Source organism: Mobula hypostoma, chromosome 5 (assembly GCF_963921235.1).
Source record: "Mobula hypostoma chromosome 5, sMobHyp1.1, whole genome shotgun sequence".
NCBI lineage: Eukaryota > Metazoa > Chordata > Chondrichthyes > Myliobatiformes > Myliobatidae > Mobula > Mobula hypostoma.
Genome location: NC_086101.1, coordinates 179225484 through 179249421, shown reverse-complemented (window position 1 = coordinate 179249421; position 23938 = coordinate 179225484).

The window sequence follows — 23938 nt, the reverse complement described above, 5'->3', positions numbered from 1 at the left end:
ATTCATAAGTATTTGGAGATTCTCTGACTAACTAACACCATTGAAACAGATTCAGTAGGCAACCATATCACTACTTGCTTACAGAATATTGCTGTGTTTAAATAGATGTCAAAATTTCTATATAGCAACGGGTCAATAATAATACAATATTGCTGAAAGGCTTTGAAGTATGAAGGCATTATATAAATATATTCACAAAATAGCTCTTGCCACCTTAAGACAGGAAAGATTGATTAATAATAGAGTAGAGAGTCCTAAGGTTTTATCACCTATCTGACAACTACGTGAAATCATACTTGGCTTCAGTGATATTATAAAACATTCTAATTACACACAGCGGCCACTTTACTGAGTACACTTACATACTTGCTCATTAATGCAAATATTTAATCAGCCAATAATGTTGTAGCAGCTCATTTCATAAAAGCATGCAGACATGGTCAAGAGGTCAGTTGATGTAAAGACCAAACTTCAGAATGGGGGAGAAATGTGATCTAAGTGACTTTAACAGTGAAATGATTGTTAGTGTCAGACAGCATTTTCCTGGGCACTCTAAACAAGATACAGGGCCAATCCCAGTGGGATTTCAAGATTTCTGTGATTTTGCTGATGATTTGGTAACCAATGCGATTTACAGGAAGATGTTTCCTGCTTGGCATTGCTGCCTGCTGCACCCTTAACAGTTCCCTTAGGTCAGCTGCAGGGTCATCAGCCGGGGCCCACCGCTCAATGATGTTGTGCTCCCTTAGCCCTGGTACATCTCCTGGTGGCGGAGCAGTGGCAGGGACGTCTCCCTGCCTCCCCCTGAAGCTGTCAATGGGGTTAGTTGGTCCCCCAAGTTCTGTCCTTCTTCCTCAGCTGCTGCCTTTTTCTGCCTCTTCAGCCAACGCTCTGGAGGCCCTCCTGAGCATCTCTCCAGTCACTACCATACCACAGTAACATAGTCGTCAATGCGCCGACGAGGTCCTGGCATCCTACCTCCCCACAGTAGCTAATGGTCCTCCAGCCAGGTTCCTTTCACTGAGCTGTCAGGTCTGAGTGCTTCAGCCACTTCTGCTCATGGGCAGCCTCTACTCCTACATACTTACTCAAGATAATAGATAGTTTATATCAATATATAGTATATGCTTTGTCTGTGGGTGCATGTGTGTGTACCTGTGCGTGCCATGCGTGCATTTGTATTTGTGTTTACCCAACTATTAACTTACTTTCTTCAAGTTTAATTAATTTACCCAATTAAAACAAAAGGCACAATCTGTCTCTTTCATCACAAGCAAGCACGTTTTAATCTAGTTGTACATAAAAAGAATGTTCTGAATTTCGAAAGCTAATACCAGTCATTGCTTACATTCAAAGATTTTCTTCCCATGACGCCTGGTCAATGGGCCATTATAAAATCATCCATTTCGCTGCATGGAATTGTAAGCAGAGATCTGGTGTTTTAAGTTAATGGATTTTGTATTTTACACTGCAGAAAAGCATGACCTTGTGTTCTTAACTCACAGGGAGAGGAAGATTAACCTTTAGCTCAATGCTCAGCATGAAGGAAAGTAAAAGTCATAGCAATGCAGGTGACCAAGATACATGAGGTCAAAATACACACAGCACTGAAATATCCATGGGCATTAAAACAAAATAAAATTGAACAATGTTGTTAAATAAATGAGCATCGGAGTTATTTAATAATCTTTGAGATTATATATTTCCTTGTGCAGTTGTAGTATAGTTACTTACAATATTGCTCATTGGGAAGAGTGAAGTTGAGAGGATGTTTCCTGGGGGAAGTCTAAGACCAGAGGACACCGCTTCAGAATAGAGGGGCGTCCTTTTAGTATGGAGATGAGGAGGAATTTCTTTAGCCGGAAAGTGGCGAATCTGTGAAAATCGTTGCCACAGGCAGCTGTGGAGGCCAAGTCATCGGGTGTATTTAAGGCAGAGGTTGACAGATTGTTGATTAGGCAGGGCATGAAGAGATGCGGGGAGAAGGCAGGAGATTGGGACTGAGAAGAAAGATGGATTAGCCATGATGAAATGGCAGGGTAGACTCAATGGGCCAAAGTGGCTTAATTTCGCTCCCATATCTTATGGTTTTATGCTCTAGTAAATCAACCATGATGGAATGGCAGAACAAGCTCGATGGGCCGAATGAGCTGGATTCTGCCCAGATGCATTACGGTCTAACCAACGTGACAGGTAAACTGTTTAAGACTGAACCAGCAACTGGAGATCTGGACCATAGTTTTTGCATTGTGAGTTCAATCTCTGACTATAGAATTCAAACTCAGATGATGAAAGAAATATGGGCAAATGTACTTTCAGTAATGATGACAATAAAAACGGAAAATAAATTGCCAGAATCTATCAGAATCAAAGAAAACCTGTTTGGTCTTTTTATGATGCTTAAGTGCCCCCTGAAATGAGCAAAAACACCATTTGCTCCTGGGGCAGTTTGCAAAAGGCAATAAAAACAGCCAAGCCAATGATCCACCTCCCAGGAATGAAAACAAATAAAATCAAATCACTTTGGATTAATTTTATTTTTCTCTGAACACAGAGCCATTATGCTTCCATGTGTAGTAAATCTATGAAGGCATGAACTGTGATCGCTTTCATGAGGCAATCCTGAAAGAGTATTATCTGCACACCAGGCGTTGTTCATTTCCTTTTAGGTTTGGCATTTTCTATTCTATTGGCAAACCCAGTCCTCCTATGAAAAGGACATAGGGTGGATAAATCTGACAATTGAATTATAGGACTATGCACATCACTATATCATCAGACACAATAAAGGCAAGTTAACTATCGTCACTAAGTATATATTTAAAGGAAATCTATAGTAACCTGCCAGAGTTTGCACACTCATTGGTATGCAAACAAACATTAAAAAAAACAGTGCAATGTTAAGACAGCATTTTTAATCTGTTGACAACCAAACTCCAGATAGATTTTGAAGCTTGATTACTTCAGGATTACCCAAGTGCTTGTTAATTACGAGCCACAGAATCTGCCAGGTGCTCTTCACAACTTTATATACTCTAGAATTAACATCTTGCCGGGGCATCATTTAAAAGGAGCCGGGTGCAATGATTATTCGGTGACCATGGCAACCAGACAGACTGAACAGTGTGTAAACCTCAAAACATGAAAGCAATCAGGAATCTGTGGTCTGCAGGAGCTGATACCATGCATTTTGAAAAATATATTTCAATATTAAGACAAACGTTGACCGCTCTGGCTTTTGCCTTGTGCACCTCTAAGAAAGAAAGAATAGACAAAGGGAAGTTCCAGGAATATGTAATGCTCTTGCACTACCATGGACTGTCTCCAATTGTATTTTTGTTTTCTATTTAAGTCTTCTTTTCTCGCTGTCTTTTTCTTCACTGTCTTGTATAATTAATGTATAATTTATATGAAACTCATACAAAACGCTGGAGGAACTCAGCAGCACCGCCACCAACGAAGGCAAGCAGTCAGCAGTCGATGTTTTGGCCTGAGACCCTTCATCAAGAATTTACATGGAAGTTGTTTCCCTTTTCTGTATTTTTTTATTTCGAGGTACAGCGCGGTAACGGGCCCAACCAGCCTGCGCTGTCTAATTACAATCGTGTGCCTGATTAACTTAGTAACACATACATTTGAGGAACGTAGAAAGCACAGTGGTGTAGTGGTTCGCACAATGCTCTACAGTACCAGGCTGATGTCAGGCTATCTTTCAAGAGGGTGAACCTGCGCAAGGCAGCAAGCCCTGGTTGGTGTACCTGGTAAGGCTCTGAGAACCTATGCCAGCCAGCTGGTGGGTGTATTCAAGGACATTTTCAACCTCTCATTGCTACAGTCGGAAGTTTCCACCTGCTTACAAAGGGCAAAAATTATACCAGTGCCCAAGAAGACAAAGGATGCTAAGGGACATGAAGATTTAAGTTTATTTAGAACGTGTACGTTGAAGCATACAATGCAATGCATACTTTGCATTAACAACCAACATACCCGACGATGGGCTGGGAGCAGCCCACAAGTGTCACCACACATTCCAACACCAACAGAACGTCGCCACAATGCTTAGCAGAGCAACACAGAACACAACAAGCAACAAAACAACGACAATAGATGTGCGGTGCTGAGTATACTGATTGGTTGCATCATGGTCTGGAAACATGGTAAATCCTACAAACGGTAGTGGCTACGGCCTTGTTCATCATGGGCAAAGTCCTCTCCAACCCACCCCCCACTGAGCACATCTACAAGGAGCGCTGTCGCGGAAAAGCAACATCCATCATCAAAGACCCCACTATTCAGGCCATGCTCTCTTGCTGCTGCCATCAGGAAGAATGTACAGGAGCCTCAGTACCCACACCACCAGGTTCAGGAACAGTTATTACCCCTCAACCATCAGGCTCATGAACCAGAGGGGCATAACTTCACTCAACTTTACTCAACTCATCACTGAGCTGTTCCCACAACCTATGGACTCACTTTCAAGGACTCTTCATCTCATGTTCTTGATATATTTATTGTTTATTTATTTGTTACTCTTATTTTGTTTCTATTTTGTATTTGCATAGTTCATTGTCATTTGCACATGGGTTATTTGTCTTGTTGTGTGCAGGTCTTTCATTGATTCTATGGTGATTCTATGGTGTTTCTTTGTGTTTACTGTGAATTTCTGCAAGAAACTGAATCTCAGGGCTGTATATGGTGATATTTATGCACTTTGATAATAAGTTTACTTTGAACTTCGTATAACAGTAAAGCAAGCTCTGTTCCTTCTCCCAACTACACGTACACTGTCCTTCAGTCCATCTTCTTCAGCCACCAGCCAGCATTCAGACTCAGACTCAGACACACAGACTATCCCAGCGGACACACAGAGATTCACAGACCTGGGGCTCCAACCAACAGCCAGCGACTTCTGGACTTTCAATCAGTAAATAAAGTCAGCTTGCATGACAATTTGCCACTTATTCTAGCATTTTCCTGCCAGATCTAATGTCCTTGCTAAATTTAAATTCCCTCATTGCTGTTTCTGTAACGGGATGTGAATTTAATGCAAAGCATAGGATTACTAATTGGTTAATTGAACAGCTATGTTACCAAGTCCCTTGTGTAACAGACACTTACAAGGCACTGACAAAACCACAGCTCTTAAAGAAAGAGTGTTTGCGGAAAGGGCGTGATTAAAAGGTGGAGTGGGCACACATCTACATTGCAACTTGGCACGGAAGGCAGCTCTTGTCACATTTGATTGACAGTGTCCATAATTATCTTTCTCTGCAGCTTTACAGAACCTGTTCTTATTACTGCTTCACCGGGCTGCACAGCAAATTTTGACTTTCATATCTTGAAACAAATACTTCCAGAGTAAATGCAGAAAGTGCTGGACACATTCAGCAAATCGGTCATCACCTGTGGAAAAACAAACAGAGGTAATGCATCTTGTCTGTGCCACTGTGTCAGAACTGTGAAGGGAAGGGAAATCTGTTCTCAAAAAAACACTTTCACATTAACACAGAGACAAAGCCAGGACTCTGACGTTAATAATAGTTCTTCCCTTATTTCTCAGACTTGGAAGTTGTGAGCTACAGTATAAACAGAGCACTTACATATCCTCTTCTGAAAGCATCTTATGTTAGAGGCAAGTTTGAAGAGCTCTCAGTTCCCTGGAATGCTAATCAGAAGGACACTTGAAGTGTGCCATTGTCGCTAATTGTCCATTTAGGGTCAACTAAGCTACTTGATACACCACCACAAGAACTGGAGAATAAGCCATAGCTGCAGAATTAGTCTATTTGATATCAAGTCTGACCCGCCATCTATCATAGCTGATTCATTCTTGCTCCTGCTTTCTCCGCATAACCTTTGACACCCTTATTAATCAAGAACTGATCAACCTCCAATTTAAATATATCCAATGACTTGACCTCCACAGCATTTTCTGGCAATGACTTCCACAGAATCACTACCCTCTGGCGAAAGAAATTTCTCCTTATCTCCGTCCTAAAGGGACATCCTTCCATTCTGAGGCTGTGCCCTCCGGTCCTAGACTCTCCCATTACAGGAAAGATACTCTCCAAGTCCAGTCTATTTAGTCCTTTCAATATTCAATAGGTTTCAATGAAAAGCTTTTCACTGAGTTTACAAAATTCTTCTAAACTCCAGTAAGTACAAACATACATGCCCACAGCCATCAAACTCCCTGGATAGATAAAATATAGATTTACAACGGTGTTACAAGGACTGGAGGGTTTAAGGCGAGGCTGGATTTGCACTGTTTACCTGAAGTGTAGGGTGACCTTATAGGGATTTATGAAATAATGAGGGGCATTGATAAGGTGCAGTTAGTGCAATGCCGTAAGATTGCAGTTCAATTTCCACTGCAATCTGTAAGGATTTTGTATGTTCTACCCGTGACTGTGTGAGTTAGTGTTCCTATGTAGCGGGGTTAATAAATGGTCATGCTATGTTGGGGCCAAAAGCATAGTGACACTTACGGATTGCCCCCAGCACACTCTCGATGCAAATGACACATTTCACTGTATGTTTCGATGTTTCAATATATATGTGACAAATAAAGCTATTCTTTCATCTCTTAATCTTTCCCCTGCAGTACAGGAGTTCAAACCCAGCAGGCAGAGGTTCAAATTGAGAGGAGAAAGATTGAAAACAGACCTGAAGGGCAATGTTTTAAAACAGAGGGTGGCCGGTATGTGGAACAAGCTGCCAGAAGAAGTGAGAGACATGGATACACTTGCAACATTTAAAAGACATCTGGGCAGGTACATGGATAGAAATATTTAGACCAGGGGTTCATAACCTGGGGTCCATAGACCCCTCTTTAATGGTAAGGGTCTATGGCATAAAAAAGGGTGAAACGCCTGGTTTAGAGAGATATGGGCTAAGTGAGGGGAAATGGGATCTGCTTGGTTCTGCAACTTGGACAGATGGTTGAGTTGGGCAGAATGGCCTTTTCCAGTTCTATTTATAAAACTGGTAAATTTTCAACATATACTGAAGCACAGTGAAAACTGTTTTACATACCATCCATACAGATCATTTCACCACATCAGTGCATTGAGGTAGTACAAGGGAAAAACAATCACAGAATGCAGAATAAAGTGTTAACAGTTACAGGAAAAATGTAGAACAATGAGGTGAAAGGGCATAACAAAGTCCATCTCATCATACTAGGGAACCGTCTCTACAGACTTGTAACACAGTTCAATAAACTTATGACTATGTGAGAAGCCAGAGAGTAAAAAAGGATAATATCTACAGTACATGAACAGGAGCGAATCAATCGACAGATGCTGAAAATTTCTAGCAACACACATGGCGGAGCAGACTCGATGGGCCGAATGGCCGACTTCTGCTCCTTTGTCTTATGGTCTTTGTCTTGTCTTATAAGATGCTGGAGGAACTTGGCAGGTCAGGCAGCATCTGTAAAGTGGAATGAACAGTCGATGTTTCGGGCCAAGACCCTGCCTTTTGAGTCCAAATGAAGGGTCTTGGCCCAAAATGTTGACTGTTTATTCCCCTCCATAGATGCTGTCTAAATTTCTGAATTCCTACAGCATTCTGTGTGTGTTGCATCTACATGGGACCTTTGGCCTTCCTTTCAAACCGGCCCAGAGCATTTTAACATCCCAAGAAGTACAGTACATGTAACGTGTATTCACTGTTGTTATATCGGAATGTTTCCTTTACATTTGCTACATCAGTGATTCATGTGCTGAGGGAGCAGATAGACTGAATTTCTGCCACAGATTACAACGCACTGCTGCCAGGATATTGTGTTGAACACCACTGACCTGAAATGTTTTTCTTTGTTGCTATATCAATCCTTATTCAGTCAGAGCTGACTTGGAATAAGGAATATTTTATTTGTGATTCACACAACCTGTGTGAGGGTGATGTAACTGTTTAAGCTATACTTAGGACAACGCTAACTTGCTCATACACTTGTCATATCACCAAATACTCATCAAATTAATCCCTGTCCTTCAAGCTCTTTCTAGTACTGTCTTTACAACAAAAGAAGTCTTTCGCACTGACGGGCCACCACAATTTATCCTCCTTTGCAGATTCCAGTGGAGTAATATGTAAGAAGGAGTATTAAATTCAAATGTCCAATTTACATCTAGTATGGGGAGAATAGATGAAGATATTTGGTGCATATAATGGATAGGAAATTCTGTGATGAAAATTAATTTTACTTAAGGAGAGTAAAGAGCTTGTACCTTCTCCCCATGAGTGTTGTAGGTTTCCTCCCGGTGCTCTGGTTTCTTCCCACAGACCACAGATGTGATGGTTAGTAGGTTAAATGGTCATTGTAAATTGTCTTGTGATTAGGCAGAGGCTGCAGGGCAGTGCAGCTCGTTTAAAAAAAAATACAAACACTTTTTAAAAAACAAGAAAACCCATTAGTTTTGAAACAATTTTAATAGAACTAGCTACAAATCAAATCATGCAAGCCAAAAACGTCAATTTTAATGTCGAACATGTTGAAACCTTCTTGGAGCCCTTTATCAGTATGTTAATTTATTCCCCCTATTTAAGCACTTGGACCTTATCGGCAAAGAAGACCGTGGGACCCTTTGTCGCTTCTACCGATCATCTCCCAGCCTCTGATGGCATTCCCACTCTCCCCCGACCCCCATATGCCTATCAGCTCCCTCACCTGGATCCATCCGTCGCTTGAGTTTGGCCTCCGCATTACAGAGAAGGACGCGTGTCCAGAGCTCTCATTTCAGCCTCCTCTAAATCGGTAAGATCTGGTGCAGAATGGGAGACCACCTTGTCGAGCACCTTCACTCTGTCCGCTACAAGAGACGGGACCCCCTGTTGCCTACCCGTTTCAATTCAATTTCCCATTCCCTTCCTGACATGTTAGTCCATGGCTTCCTCTATTGCCATGATGATGCCAAACTCAGGTCGGAGGAGCAACACCTCTTATTCCATCTGGGTAGCCTCCAACCTGATGGCATGAACATCAATTTCTCCAGCTTACAGTAATTTCTTCCATCTCCCTCCTTACTCCTTCCTCTCCCCGAACTTCTTAATCTGGCATCGATCCTGTTTTTTTTCCAGTCCTGATGAAGGGTTCGGCCTAATACATGAGCCGCTTATTCCTCTCCATAGTTACCGCCTGACTTGCTGAGATCCTCCAGCATTTTGTGTGTGAGCAGCTATAAAGATATGCTTTCCATTAAGAATTTCTAGCAAATTCACCCCAATGCTTAGTAAGTGCATGGGATGAGGTGGAAACGAGATGCATGACTCTAGTCCAAACACACTACAGCAAGGACACAACACAACTCAATATATTTACTGAAATACAGCTGCCTGCTGGAGAATAAGACAAATTATCAGCCAGGGTAAAATATTCTTCTCCAAAACCGGAAAAAATGCAACGTCTTTTCTCCATTTAATTTTAATTGGCCAAAATAATGCTGTTAATTCAGAAAAGGGGATTAACAAAACCCTCAGTGATTCCCTTTTCATTTATCAGTCCTTTTGCAGTTAAACTCCTAGTGGTGTTACAAGTTTAATTATGAAACAAGAGTCTAATAGCTGAATCCTATCCCCAGAATGACCAGAGATGAATATTAAGCAGATAAAATAGATCCAAAACAAATTTCCATTTCCATTATTAATCAGCAACTTGGTGGAATTATTTTCCTCCTTTTATATGAGGCAAGTAATTAAAATTGGTTATTAAATCCCCAGTACTTCCAAGAGCGGCAGTCCCCAACCATCGGGCCGCAAAGCATGTGCTACCGGGCCGTGAGGAAACGATATGAGTCAGCTGCACCTTTTCCTCATTCCCTTGCCATGCACTGTTGAACTTGAACATAGGGTTGCCAACTGTCCCGTATTTGCTGGGACATCCCGTATATTGGGCTAAATTGGTTTGTCCCTTATTTCCCCCACTAAGGTAGAGCGTTCCTATGAAAACTTTCGTGCTGAAATGACGTGAAGCGAAGAAGCAATTACCATTAATTTATCTAGGAAAGATTTTTGAGCATTCCCAGACCCAAAAAATAACCTAACAAATCATACCAAATAAAACAAAACCTAAAATAAATAACACTAACATATAGTAAAAGCAGGAATGATATGATAAATACATAGCCTATATAAAGTAGAAATAATGTATGTACAGTATAGTAAGGAAGATGAAGGCAAAAGCAATTTGTGGGGGGGAAATCAGCACGTACGCGCATGCGCACATCACATGCTCAGTCACACATGCGCACACAGGTGCCCATGCAAGGCTTCATGGTCATCGTAGTCTTTCCTGGGGTAAAGTGTCCCGGGATTTGACTGCTACTTTCGTCCCTTATTTGGGAGTGAGAAAGTTGGCAACCCTGACTGTAAAAGACATGTTGAGGTGAGTTTAACCCTACTTGAACACTCCCCCCCCCACCCCGATCGGCCGGTCCGCAAGAATATTGTCAATATTAAACCGTCCGTGGTTGGGAACCCCGGTCCAAGAGGACCACAGCATTGTCATCGTTTGGAAGTCTGCATGCCGCAATGACCCGGAGAGCCATTGCTGGAGTCAGGGTGTTATCCTTCGGGTCTTGGTGGGGTCACCCATACCAAGCAGGACACACTAAGAGTGGTCCACCGGTTCTCCAGGTTCAGTGTTCAACTCAGGGCTAACGACCCTGACGAGTAAAACAAAATTGTTATGGAAACAGCAATGAAGAATCCTTCTCCATCTGTGTGTGATGGTATTCCTGAGTCTCCACCCAGGACTTGCAGTAGAGAAAACCCAGAAGAAGCTACTGATATGACAAAGGAAGCCATGAGCACCACCAGAAATGAAGGACCTTCATTGCTGTCCTGAACACCAGCGGCATAACTGTCAGTAACTAGATGAGAAAAGCACCAGCAATGTGTTTATATTGACAAAGGTGTCACAGCAATCTCACTTGTGACAAGTTTGATTATATAGCAATTAACTCTGGTAATTCAGAAGGTCAGTTGGCTCAGCAGCCGGCTCACTCATTAGTCTGAACATGAGTTGTAAATCAAGAGTGCAAAGGGGTATGGGTGTGAAGCCAGTGTCCAGACTGTGAGGCATTTTAAAGAATTGAGGGGGGTAGGCTACCTACTCTGTACTACTTCAGTCCAGATGAAGGGTCTTGACCTGAAATGTCGACCGTCCATTTCTCCCCACTAGGTGCTAAGAAATTGGAAAGATTGCTGATGTATGAGGATATTGCCGAAACTGGGGGTGGTGGGGGGTGTGGGGGGGCACTGAGTAATGGAGAGATGTTGAGCAGGTTGGGACTTTTTTCATTGGAGCATTGGAGAATGAGGGACAAACTTAAAAGCAATGTATAAAATCATGGGGTGGACGCGCAAAGGCTTGTTTCAAGGTTTGGGAATTCAAGGACTACAGGGTATACTGTACGTATAAGGTGAGAGGGGGGAGATTTAGTAGGAACTTGAGGGGCAAACTTTTCATCCGGTGAGTGGTCCGTATATGGAATGAGGTGCCAGAGGAAGTGGTTGAGGCAGACACATTAACAACATTTCAACATGTACTTGGACAAATACTGTACATGGATAGAAAAGTTTAGAGGGATATAACAGTATTACATTGTAAACATAAAAGACTACATAAGTATAAGTGTATGTGACACCAAAGGTGCATTGCCAGCAGTATCCAAGTTACATTTTGGAAACTCATCACAGAACACGTGTCCAACAGCGCCGATATAACTCCCAGTTGCTAGAGAATGACAAACTGTACTGAGAGAGCTCTGAAAATCTGTTTCTGCGAACATGCTGAATTATCTAGCATGTTTGTCCATGTTATAGCATGTCATTGTTATATGTGGGTCCTCAAGATTGTCATAGTCGGGGGCGGAGGGGCGTGTGGTAGTGGAGATAATCTCTCACAATCTATTAAATGCTCCCAATTATGTGCATCTCAAAAAGCCTCTGACAACCAAGTCCAACCATTGGCCTTCATGTGTGGTTTAGCTACTAAACATTGTGGAACCTTTTCTACTGACAGGAGAAGGGGCAAGGGCAGGTTGCTGGCACCTTAAAACCAGTTGCTTCAGGCAGATGTGGCTTATTAGCCATGGTTGGTAGCTCATCCAGGAAAGTTCTGATCTCAAACCTCAGCTGCCTTGCAGATATACCCACTCATGGGGAAGGCTTCGAGAGTAAACTCCTAGAAAAAAACCTGGAGCTGGAGTCACCAAGACTGTCCTACAGTTCAACATTGACTGTCAACTCCAGTGACGCCATTGGTGCGAAGATGTATCGGTCTCTGCATTTCCTTTAGATTCATCAGCTGCATGGAGAGGGGGAGCCTGCTACATTGGCAGCAGCTTCTCTCCATATTGTACTGTCCTGGCTTGCATAGTGGGGTGCATGCAACTAGGATGCAAAATCCACGGACGACTCTAATTAATATGTTATATGTTATAGCATGGTCAACCAGGCCATGCCCTCGTCTTATTACTATCATCAGGCGGGAGGTACAGAAGCCTTAGGTTCCACACATCCAGATTTAGGAACAGTTATTATCCTGTAGCCATCAGGCTCCTAAGGATAATTTAATTCAACGTTATTCTGAACTGAACTGATTCAACAAGCTACAGATTCACTTCCAAGAACTCTTTAAAACTCATGTTCTCAGTGTTACTTTAATTTGCTCAGTTTTGACCTTATTTTGTACATGGGTTGTTTGTCAGCCTTTGTCTGTTTATGTATAGTTTTTTTTCATAAAATTCTTTTATATTTCTTTTTTCCCAAAAATGCCTGCAGGAAAATGAATCTCAAGGTAGTATATGGAATCAACATGGGTTCATCGTCCATTCAGAAAACTGATGACAGAGGGGAATGAGTTAACCAAAACCCATGAACATTATCTCACTTTCTGCTCTCTTTTTGCACGACTTATATAATTGAAAAACTTACTGATTTAATCAATGACATTTATGAGACTGGAATAATACCAGAACAGATGAAAAAAGCAGTGTTTATCACTCTTCCTAAGAAACCTGGGAGCATTAGAATGTGAATTACATAGGAGCATAAGTTTAATGAGTCATATCACTAAAATACTTCTAAGAATTTTGATGACAAGAGCTAAAAGTAAGATGTTGTTCGTCCATCGTTGACATCAATGAGGACCTCGACACCATAATAATGGTGTCGAGACTAGCGCGTGATTTGGATTTAAGTGAGGGAGAGTTGCGCAGCGTCAGCCTCACTCTCTCTTCCCAATTCCCATCTGGGTCCAGTGGCAAGACAGAGTCTAGACGGCTGGAGATGGGACTAGGCGCAGTGGATGACCAGGACGTCTTCTGTGTCTTGTCCTGCTCTACACGTTCCACGACGCTTGCAGAGACCGCCTTTCTGACCGTTGGACCTTCCATTGGTCCCGTCCGCTCAATCCGCCGGAGTCTGTCTTCACATGCTATCCCAAAAGTAAGATACATGCTGAAATAATAGGTAAAGAATAATGTGGTTTTGTGAAAGACAAAGGTACAAGAAAAGCAATGTTGATGTTAAGGATACTATCAGATTGATTCAAGCTATTCAAGTGCAAAAAGATTTGTTTGTTTTATCGACTACACAAAAGCATTTGATAAAGTGAAGCACAATAAGTTATTCAAAATATTACAGAAAACTCTAGATCTGGATTCGAAAGACCTCCGCCTAATCAGAAATCTGTACTGGGAACAAACTGCCACTGTAAGAATAGATGGAGAAGTGAGTCAGTTTACGAAAATCAAGAGAGGTGTGAGACAAGGGTGTGTTTTTTTTTCCCCTGATTTGTTTAATGTGTACACTGAAACAATATTACAAAAAATAATAGACATCTTGGAAATCAAAGTTGGTGGTGAAAACATCAATAATTTCAGATATGTGGATGACACTGTGTTAATTGCAAGTATGGAGGAAGAACTACAAAACTTAATTGATATAATTGTTGAAGAAAGTGCAAAAATGAGTCTATCTATCAATAATAAAAAGACAGAATATATGGTGATATCCAAAAAGAAGGAGAATCCTATCTGCAGGCTGAGAATAAACGGGGAAGACATAAAACAAGTACAGAACTTTTGCTACTTAGGAAGCTGGGTGACATCAGATGGCAGGTGCGACATGGGACATCAAAAGAAGAATAGGGATGGCAAAAGACACCTTTACGAGAGTGAAGAGTATACTGACCAACACTAAACTAGGTATGACAACCCGCCTCAGAGTACTGAAATGTTATGTTTATTCAGTTATGTTATATGGATCAGAATGTTGGACAACATCCAATAACATGAGGAAACGAATTGAAGCAGCAGAAGTGTGGTTTTTGACGAGGATACAAAGAATATCATGGATTAAACACTTATCTAACGAGGATGTCATGAACAGAGTGAGCACAAAAAGAGAAATAATGTATGAGATAATGAAAAGACAACGTAACTTCATTGGACATTGATTAGGAAAGAGGAGTTAGAATGCACGGTAATTATGGGAAAGATTGAAGGGAAGAAAGCAAGAGGAAGGCAAAGACAAATGATGATGGAGACAGCAGCCAGAGAACTGGAAATGAATACCAATGAATTGATCCATTTGACCCAAAACAGGAGTGTGTGGGCCATGGCAGTCAAAGCTCAAAGTGGGCACGGCACATGATGATGATGATTTATTTGTCTAAGCACTCTCCAAATAAACATTCTCCAGATGCTAGGAATCCAGACCGAAACACACAAAATGCTGGAGGAACTCAGCAAGTCAGGTAGCATCTATGGAAATTGTTGACCTTTTGGGTCGAGATCCTTCATCAGAACTGGAAAAGAAGAGGGAAGATGCCAGAATAAGGAGGTGGGGGAGGGGAGCAAGCTAGAAGCTGATAGATGAAGCCAGGTGGATGTCATTTACTTGGATTTTCAGAATGCTTTGATAAGGTGCCACACATGAGGCTGCTTTACAGGATAAAATCCAATTGTTTTACCAGAAAGATACTGGCATGGATAGAGGAATTGCTGACAGGCAGGAGGCAGTGAATGGGAATAAAGAGGACCTTTTCTATTTGGCTGCCTGTGACTAGTGGCGTTCCTCACTGGTCAGTTTTGGGACTGCTATTTTCACATTGTTTGTCAGTGATTTGGATAATGGAATTGATAGCTATGAGCAACATTTGTAGATGATATGAAGATAGGTGGATGGGTTGGTAGTGCTGAGGAAGCAATGTGATTGCAGCAGGACTTAGACAAATTGGAAGAATGGGCAAAAAAGTGGCAGATGGAATACAGTGCTGGGAAATATACGATAATGCATTTAGATAAAAGGAACAATAGTGCAGACTATTATCAAAATGGGGAGAATCGTCGAATATCAGAGATGCAGTGGGTCTTGGGAGTCCTCGTGCAAGACTCTCAGAAGGTTAATTTACGGGCTGAGTTTGTGGTAAAGAAGGCAAATGCAATGTTGGCATTTATTTCAAGGAGAATAAAATATAAAACCAAGGAGGTAATGCTGAGGTCTTATAAGACACTAGTCAGGCCACACTTGGAGTACTGTCAACAGCTTTGGGTCCCATATCTCAGAAAGTATGTGTTGGCTTTGGAGAGTCCAGAGGAGGTTCACAAAGATGAATCCAGGAATGAAGGGGTTAACAAATGAGTGTTTGGCAACTTTGGACCTGCACTCACTGGAATTTAGAAGAATTTGGGGGTTCTCATTGAAACCTACCGAATCTTGAAAGGACTAGATAGGGTGGATGTAGAGGGGAGGTGGGGGTATCCAGAACTAGAGGGCACAGCCTCAAAATTGAGGGGCTTCCCTTTAGAAGAGAGGTAAGGAGGAATTTTTTTTTAGCCAGAGAGCAATGAATTTGTGGAATGCTCTGCCACAGACTGTGGTGGAGGCCAAGTCCATAGGTATATTTAAGGTGGAAGGTGATAGTTTCCTGATTGGCCCTGGCATCAAAAGATATGGAGAGAAGGCAGGTGTACGGGGTTGAGTGGGATCCAGGATCAGCCACGATGGAATGGCGGAGCAGACTCGATAGACTGAATGGAATAATTCAGCTCCTATCTCTTATGGGTGAGGGAAGGGAGCTGGGAGGTGATAGGTGGAAAAGGCAATGGGCTGGAAGGGAAAGAATTTGCTAGGAATGGAGAAGGGACCATGGGAGAAAAGGGAAGGAGGAGTAACATTGGGGAGAGGTGATAGATAGGCACATGAGGAGAAGAGGTAAAAGGCCAAATTGGGAATTCAAGAAGACGAAAGGAGGAGGGGGAAAGTACTAGAAGTTGGAGAAATTGGTGTTCATGCGATCAAGGTGGAAGTTGGGGATAGGAATTAAAATGGTTGGCCACCTGGAAATTTCAGTTTTAGCAGATAGAGTGGAGGTGCTTGACAAAATAGTCCCCCAGTCAATGTTAGGTCTCACCAGCTGCATCGGGAACACCAGATACAATTGATTACCCCAACAGATTCACAAAACGAGAGGCAGGTCCAGATATTTGGAGGGTATCCAGGTCAGGATCCATTCAGCAGTCTTATCACAGTTGGAAAGAAGCTGTCCCAAATCTGGCCGTACGAGTCTTCAAGCTCCTGAGCCTTCTCCCGGAGGAAAGAGGGACGAAAAGTGTGTTGGCTGGGTGTGTCGTGTCCTTGATTAACCTGGTAGCACTGCTCCGACAGCGAGTGGTGTAAAGTGAGTCCAGGAACAGAAGATTGGTTTGTGTGATGCGCTGCGCTGTGTTCACGACCTTCTGCAGCTTCTTCCGGTCTTGGACAGGACAACTTGCATATCAGGTTGTGATGCACCCTAGATGAATGCTTTCTACGGTGCATCTATAAAAATTAGTGAGAGTTTTAGGGGACAGGCCAAATTTCATTAGCTTTCTCAGGAAGTAAAGGCACTGGTGGGCTTTCTTGGCAGTGGACTCGGTTGGATCAAGTCAGGTCATTTGTGATATTGACCCCAAGGAACTTAAAGCTTTTGACCTGTTCCACTTGCGCCCCACCGATGTAAATGGGGTCGTGCGGTCCGCTACTCCTTCTGAAGTCAACAACCAATTCCTTCATCTTGCTGATGTTGAGGGATAGGTTATTGTCTTCGCACCATGCCACCAGGTTCTTAATTTCCTCTCTGTACTCAAACTCATCATTACCCGAGATACGGCCTGCAATTGTGTCATCAGCAAACTTATATATTGAGTTTGATGGAAACTTGGCTACACAATCATGGGTGTACAGTGAGTACAGCAGGGGGCTGAGTACACAGCCTTGTGGGGCACCGGTGCTCAGAGTGATTGTAGAGGAGAGCTTGCCCCCTATTTTTACAGCCTGGGTCCTGTCTGTGAGGAAGTTGAAGATCCATCTGTAGATCTGAGTGTTAAGGCCCGGGTTCTGGAACTTAGGAATCAGTGTATTTGGAATGATGGTATTAAAGGCAGAGCTGTAGTCAATGAAAAGGAGTCTTATGTATGCATCTTAATTCTCCAGGTGTTCTAAGGAGGAATGTAGGGCCAGAGAGATGTCATCTGCTGTTGACCTGTTGCTTCCAGGATATAAGTCCCAGGAAGAAGATTTGTAGGTAAGGATAAATGGACAAGGGAATCACAGAGGCGAAAAGCAGCGATATGGGAAAAGTTAAAGGTGTTTTTGGTGGTAAGTTCCGCTGAAGATGGCAGAAGTTGCAGAGCATGATCTGTTAGATGTGGAGGCTCATGGGGTGGCAGGTGAGGACAAGAGAAACTCTATCGCTGTTAAGGCAGCAGGATGATGAGATGTGTGCGGATGTCCAGGAAATGGAGGAGATGTGGGTGAGGACAGTATCAATGATGAAAGAAGGGAAACACCTTTCTTTGAAGAGGATAGCACCTCTGATGTCTTGGAAAGGAAAGCCTCATCCTGGGAACAGATGTATAGAGATAAAGGAACTGAGAAAAGGGAATGTAATTTTTTACAGGAGAAAGAATGGAAAGAGATATAGTCAAGATAGGCAGAGGAATTGGTAGATCTACAAAAGATATTGGTAGCCAGTTTGTCTTCAAGGATGGAGACAGATCGAGAAAGTGGACAGAGGTGTCAGAAATTGACCAAGTGAATTTAAGGGCAGGATGTAAGTTGTATGGAATGGATGAGCTCAGCATGGGTGTATGAAGCAGCACCAATGTAGCACAGAAAGAGTTGGGGAGCACAGAGCCTTATCAGGCAAGTCTTAGGATATGGACTGACAGGAAAAGACAGGCATGGCTACACCTTGAGTTTATTTTTATATATGTTTTTATTTAGTTTATAGTAATTCTTAATGCATTGTACTGCATTGCTGCCAAAAACAAGTTACATGACATATATCAGTGGTAATATATACATAATTTGATCGCAAATTTACTGCGAATTTTAAACTTTTGTTAGATAACCAAGCTTCTGCTGTTCCTGGTGCTAATCAACCACCTCACAAAAACATGAAGGGAAACAAAAATCACTGAGGTTTTGAAAGAGGCTTGCCCTGTAGATCCTGCAGACATAGTTCAGTCGCCACCAGCACAGACCGTGAAAATTCAACATCCACACCAGCATAGAACCAATAGGAGAGGCAGTGTGGGAAGATGGGAACAGCAAGGGGTGGGACCCCAGTGGGAGAAGCATGAGGATGATGGGAATGTGGAGCTGGCAGAGGAGGGGGGAGAAATTGTTGATACCTCCTGAAGAAGGGTCTTGGCCTGAAACATTGACTGCTTATTCACTTCTTCCAGCCGTTTGTTTGTGTTGCTTGGATTTCCAGCATCTGCAGAATCGTATCTTGTGTTTATGCTGTTGATGGGGGGAAGGGGTGGTAGAGCTAGCTTTCCTAAAAAAAACATGTGTGATGGTGATGCAAATTACCTCATAGGGAATTAGACATGATGAGAAAGGATGGGCAATTTACTCGTTAAAATTTTTAATTGAACAAGCTGTCCCAAGGCACTCCACCAGCTTGCATAAAGAAATCAGCAAACTGAGGCCTGAGGCAGGTGGGGGAGTCAAATGCATCCTTTGCTCATTTGCCAATGGCCTTGAGCCTGTGGCCATAAAAGCAGAACACTGAAAAAACAAAAATCCTTCAGCCAGTCAGGCAGGCATGGGGGGGTGTATTTCCCTGGTTGTGTTTCGAATCTCTGCCCTTTGGTCAAAGAGTGGAAACCTTTCTGTCTTCTATCAAATCCCCTCCAAAGTCATCTTTTCCCAAAGGAGAACCATCTCAACTCAAATAAAGCGTGCTGTAAGGAGAGGTTAGACAAAGTAAGCTATTTTATCTGGAGCGGGAAAGGCCGAGGGTAGACCTGATAGAAATTCATAGAAGTATGATAGGCTTCAATAGAGTAGACAGCTGGTATCTTTTATTCTCCCAGGGTCGAAATGTGTAATACTAGAGGGCATTTAATGTGGGGGGGGGGGGCGGTAAAGTTCAAAGGAGATGTGCGGGACAGGTTTTTCTTTCACACCAAGCAGTGCATGCTTGGAATGCTGCCAGCATTGACAGGTTAATTATATGAAGACTCATGAAAATTAACACTGTTACTTCAGTGACGACCCATTGCTGAATTGTGGCAAGCTCATGATACCTTAGTTCCTCCATACAATTAGCAGCTAACCTGCAATGTGATGTGAGTGTGACAGTGCACAGTCCACACAGTTCTGTATGGTTTTCTGTATTCTTTTAAGTGCTGAATGTTCCCTGCTGGAAAGACCATTTACACCTCTATTTTAGAGATCCGTTTTCCCTTGGAGCTCGACATTCTGAACCTACCTACACCAAGGGTGAGAAGTTCCGTCATCTTTCACCACAATGATCTAACAAGAGAGAACAGATGGGATGTGGGTGTGTGACAGATTTATCCTCTGTTTTCAAAAGAGCTGTGATTTTTTTTGGATCTGCAAAACCCCCACCTATCCTCATATACACAATGCACATGAAGGGGGGGGAAAGAAGAAATTGGAAAGGGAAACTGATTTAGGAATCCATTATTTTGCAGCTGCTGAGAGAAAAGGCAAAGAAAAGCAGTGTAACTACAGCATAACCATTTAAAAAAAAGTCTTCAGTACCTGTTTTAATTCCTTAATTTGAAGCACAAGAAAGCCAAAATTAATTATGCTAAAATGAATGTTAAACTAAACTGGTGCTACAGAATATGCATTATCTATGAAATTTAATTTGACCATCTATTCAAATGTTTTATGCTGGGAATCTATTCAAAAAGTATTTTTTTTAAATCAGGCAATTATGAAATGTGACTAATATTCTCCATAAAATTTAAAAAGAGGCTTGGTTACCATGGTGATATAGATCCCTACATATAATTCTGGCACAATCATCAATAATTACCAGTTTTGGCTTGCAAATAAAATTACTGTGGTTCGTGATGAGGATGGGAGTACTAGGTTAATAGTCCGCTAGAGTTCAAACCCTTTCATTTGGATGCTGAAGATTTGAATTTACTTAAGTAATCTCGAAATAACAATCTAATATCAGTAAAAGTGAGCATAGAGCAAACATAATATATTTTTTAAAAAGAAACCAGTTTTATTAATATCAGATCATAACATACCCTCTATGAACAGAATTAGGCCATTCGGCCCATTGAGTTTTCTGCACCATTTGAGCATGGCTGATTTATTTTCCCTCTCAGCTCTATTCTCCTGCCTTCTCCCCATAACCTTTGACACTCTTACTGATCGAAAACATATCCATCTCCACCTTAAATATTCCCAATGATTTGGCCTCCATAGTAATCTGTGGCAGTGAATTCCACAGATTCGCCTCTCTCTGGCTAAAGAAACTCCTCAACATCTCACTTCCAAAGGAACATCCTTCTATCCTGAGACTCTTGGAACCACCGTCTGCATATCCACTCCATCTGATTTTTTAATCAATGGTAGGTTTCAATGAGATCCGCCCCCAGATTCTTCCTTTAGGGAAAGAAGCCAGTCATCTTTGGCTTGTGTGACCGACGTATATAATATTGCAGTCCAAAGAACAAACATGAAACATTAAAGATTTGATAAAAATAACAAAATGCAAGAATGTGTGCAGATGCTGGAAATCAGTTCTTCCAGATGATGCAGCACTTCATCTGAGAATCTGCTGGGGTCATCTATCGTGTCCAATGCTCCCATTACGGCCACCTCTACAAAGTGGAGGACCACTTCGTCGAGCACCTCCGCACCATCTGCCACAAGCTGGACTTTCCCGGTGGTCAAATATTTTAATTCTATTTCCCATTCTAACATGTCGATCCATGGCCTCCTCTTGTGCCAAGATGAGGCCACCCTCTGCCACAAGCTGGACTTTCCCGGTGGTCAAATATTTTAATTCTATTTCCCATTCTAACATGTCAATCCATGGCCTCCTCTTGTGCCAAGATGAGGCCACCCTCGGGGTGGAGGAGCAACACCTTATATTGCATTTGGATAGCCTCCAATCTGATAACATGAATATCAATTTCGCTTTCCAGTAAACAACTTCCCATCACCTCCCCCCTATATTCCCCACTCTGACCTTTCACTTCTTCTCATCTTCTTATTACTTCCCCTCTCCTATTGTCCACTCTCCTCTCCTATCAGATTCTTTCTTCTCTAGCCCTTGACCTTTCCTACTCACTTGGCTTCACCTATCACCTTCCAACTTACCTCTTTTCCCCTACCCCCCACCTTTTTCTTCTGACACCTTCCCCCTTTCTTCTCGTTCCTGAAGAAGGCCTGAAAAGTTGCCTGTTTACTCTATTCCATAGATGTTGCCTGACCTGCCGAGCTCCTCCAGTGTTTTGTGTGTGTTGCTTTGATAAAAATAGTCATGTTTGCAGAATATGGATGGATATAAATAAAGACATGATCACAAAACCCAACTGTTCAGAATTCATCTATTTAACTATTTCCTGGATTGTATGGCCCTAACTGTCTGTTCCAACACATTAACTTGAGTCCGTGACTTAGTCTGCTCAGCAGAGTAGGATTTATCATGACAGCTGTCGTGATCCCCAACTCTGCGAGAATGAAGCTGTGCTCCTCTTCACTCCTTTACAACTAAATGTTACAGAAATAGCACCTCGCGCATGTCACACATGTTGACTAAATGCTGCTATATCACCCTTGACTTGAGCAGAGGACTCGTTCCCTGATTGCACTGGCAGGAACTGACTGAGACAGTAGATACCCGGTCCTTCTGAGGGCCGCCTTATGCAAATGAGCCTCAGAGTGGGTGTGGTAACACTCTCCAAAAATTTCCATTAAGTTTTAATAGAATAGCAGAGAAGCAGAATATGGAGCATGGTCACAACACAGTCCTGAATCATAGAGCCATCTAGTGTTCAGTTAATAGTTAGCAGAAACATTTCAGAGTCAGAAATAGGTGACAAACAAGACCATAAGGCACTGAAGCAGAATTAGGCCATTTAGCCCAGTGATTCTCCTCCATTATTTGATCTTGGCTGACCCATTTCCCTCTCAACCCCATCCTCCTGCTTTCTCGCTGTAACCTTTCAACCCTGATTCATCAAGAACCTATCACCCTCCGCCTTAAGTACACCCAATGACCTGGCCTCTACGGCTGACCGTGGCAACAATTTCCACAGATTCACCACCCTCTGACGAAAGAAATTCCTCCACATCTCTGTTCTAAATGGATATTCCTCTATTCTGAGGTTGTGTGAAATTTGTTTTGTGGCAGTACAGTGCAATTGTTACATACTTCATGGATATCTTGTGACTGTCTTATGGGGATGATGTAATGGTCTTGCGGAGGTCACATGATGTAATTTTCCCACCGACGTGAGGTCACGTGATGGCCTGTTCTCACCAGGTATATAAGTGTGGACCCCTGGTGACGCAGTTAGCTTTCAGTTAGATCATCAGTCAGATACTCCGCTACCTTGCTTATTAACCTCATGATGCAGTACAGTTTTAAAACGGAGTTTTACCTTCTATTGTAAGGTACAGAAGTGTTGGGCCAGCAGTTTCACCAATAGCTGCCAGATTTGTTGATGTACCTTTTCAGTAATATTGGAGAGTGAAGACGGGAACCTGAAGGAGTCATTCGGCGGTTTTGGAGAGGATCGTCCATTATTGAATTCATTCAAGAAAGAGTGATCTGCATAAGATAACCTCTGCTAAAAGCAGAAAAGGTTGTGCAGTATCTACTCTATTCTACAGAGAAAAAGGTCAGTGCCTTTAAACCGTTTTATTTCCATCGTCATGAATCCTGCGGACAAGGCAGGTTTTGGCTGAGATCGACAGTAACATCGTGTCTTTGAGGAATTCCTTACTTCAGGAGAGTCTCTCCTAATTGACTGTATAAATCTCTTGGACTTTCAAATTTACCATTCGAAGAACTGTGTTTGAATTTACCACTTTAAGACTGTTTTCACATTTACCACTTTAAGAACTAGTACTTTGTTAAATGGCCACATAGCAGTTTACTTCTGGTTGAGATTTTTCGTTTGTTTATTTTTTTTAATATTGAGCAAAGTTTAATAAATGTTTGTTTGTTTATAAAACCTGACTCATTTCTACATTCATTGTTGCCGGTCACGTGACACAATACATAAAAATATGATGTTACAATAAGAAATATTGTAAATATTGAAATTACTTATTGAAAAATAAATAATAGTGCAAACAGAGGGCACAATAGTGAATCCATGGGTTCATGAATCATTCGGAAATCTGACGGCAGAGGGGAAGAAGCTTTCATAAAACACTGAGTATGTGTCTTCAGGCTCCTGTACCTCCTTCCTCAAGATAGCAATGTATTAATGAGAAGAGGGCATGTCCTGGATTGCGAGGGTCTATCAAGATGGATGCGGACTTCTTAAGGCATTGCCTTTTGAAGATGTGCCCGATAATGGGGAAGCTAGAGCCCATGATGGAGCTGGCTGAGCCTGCAACCATCTGGAGCTTTCATCAGTCCTGGCAT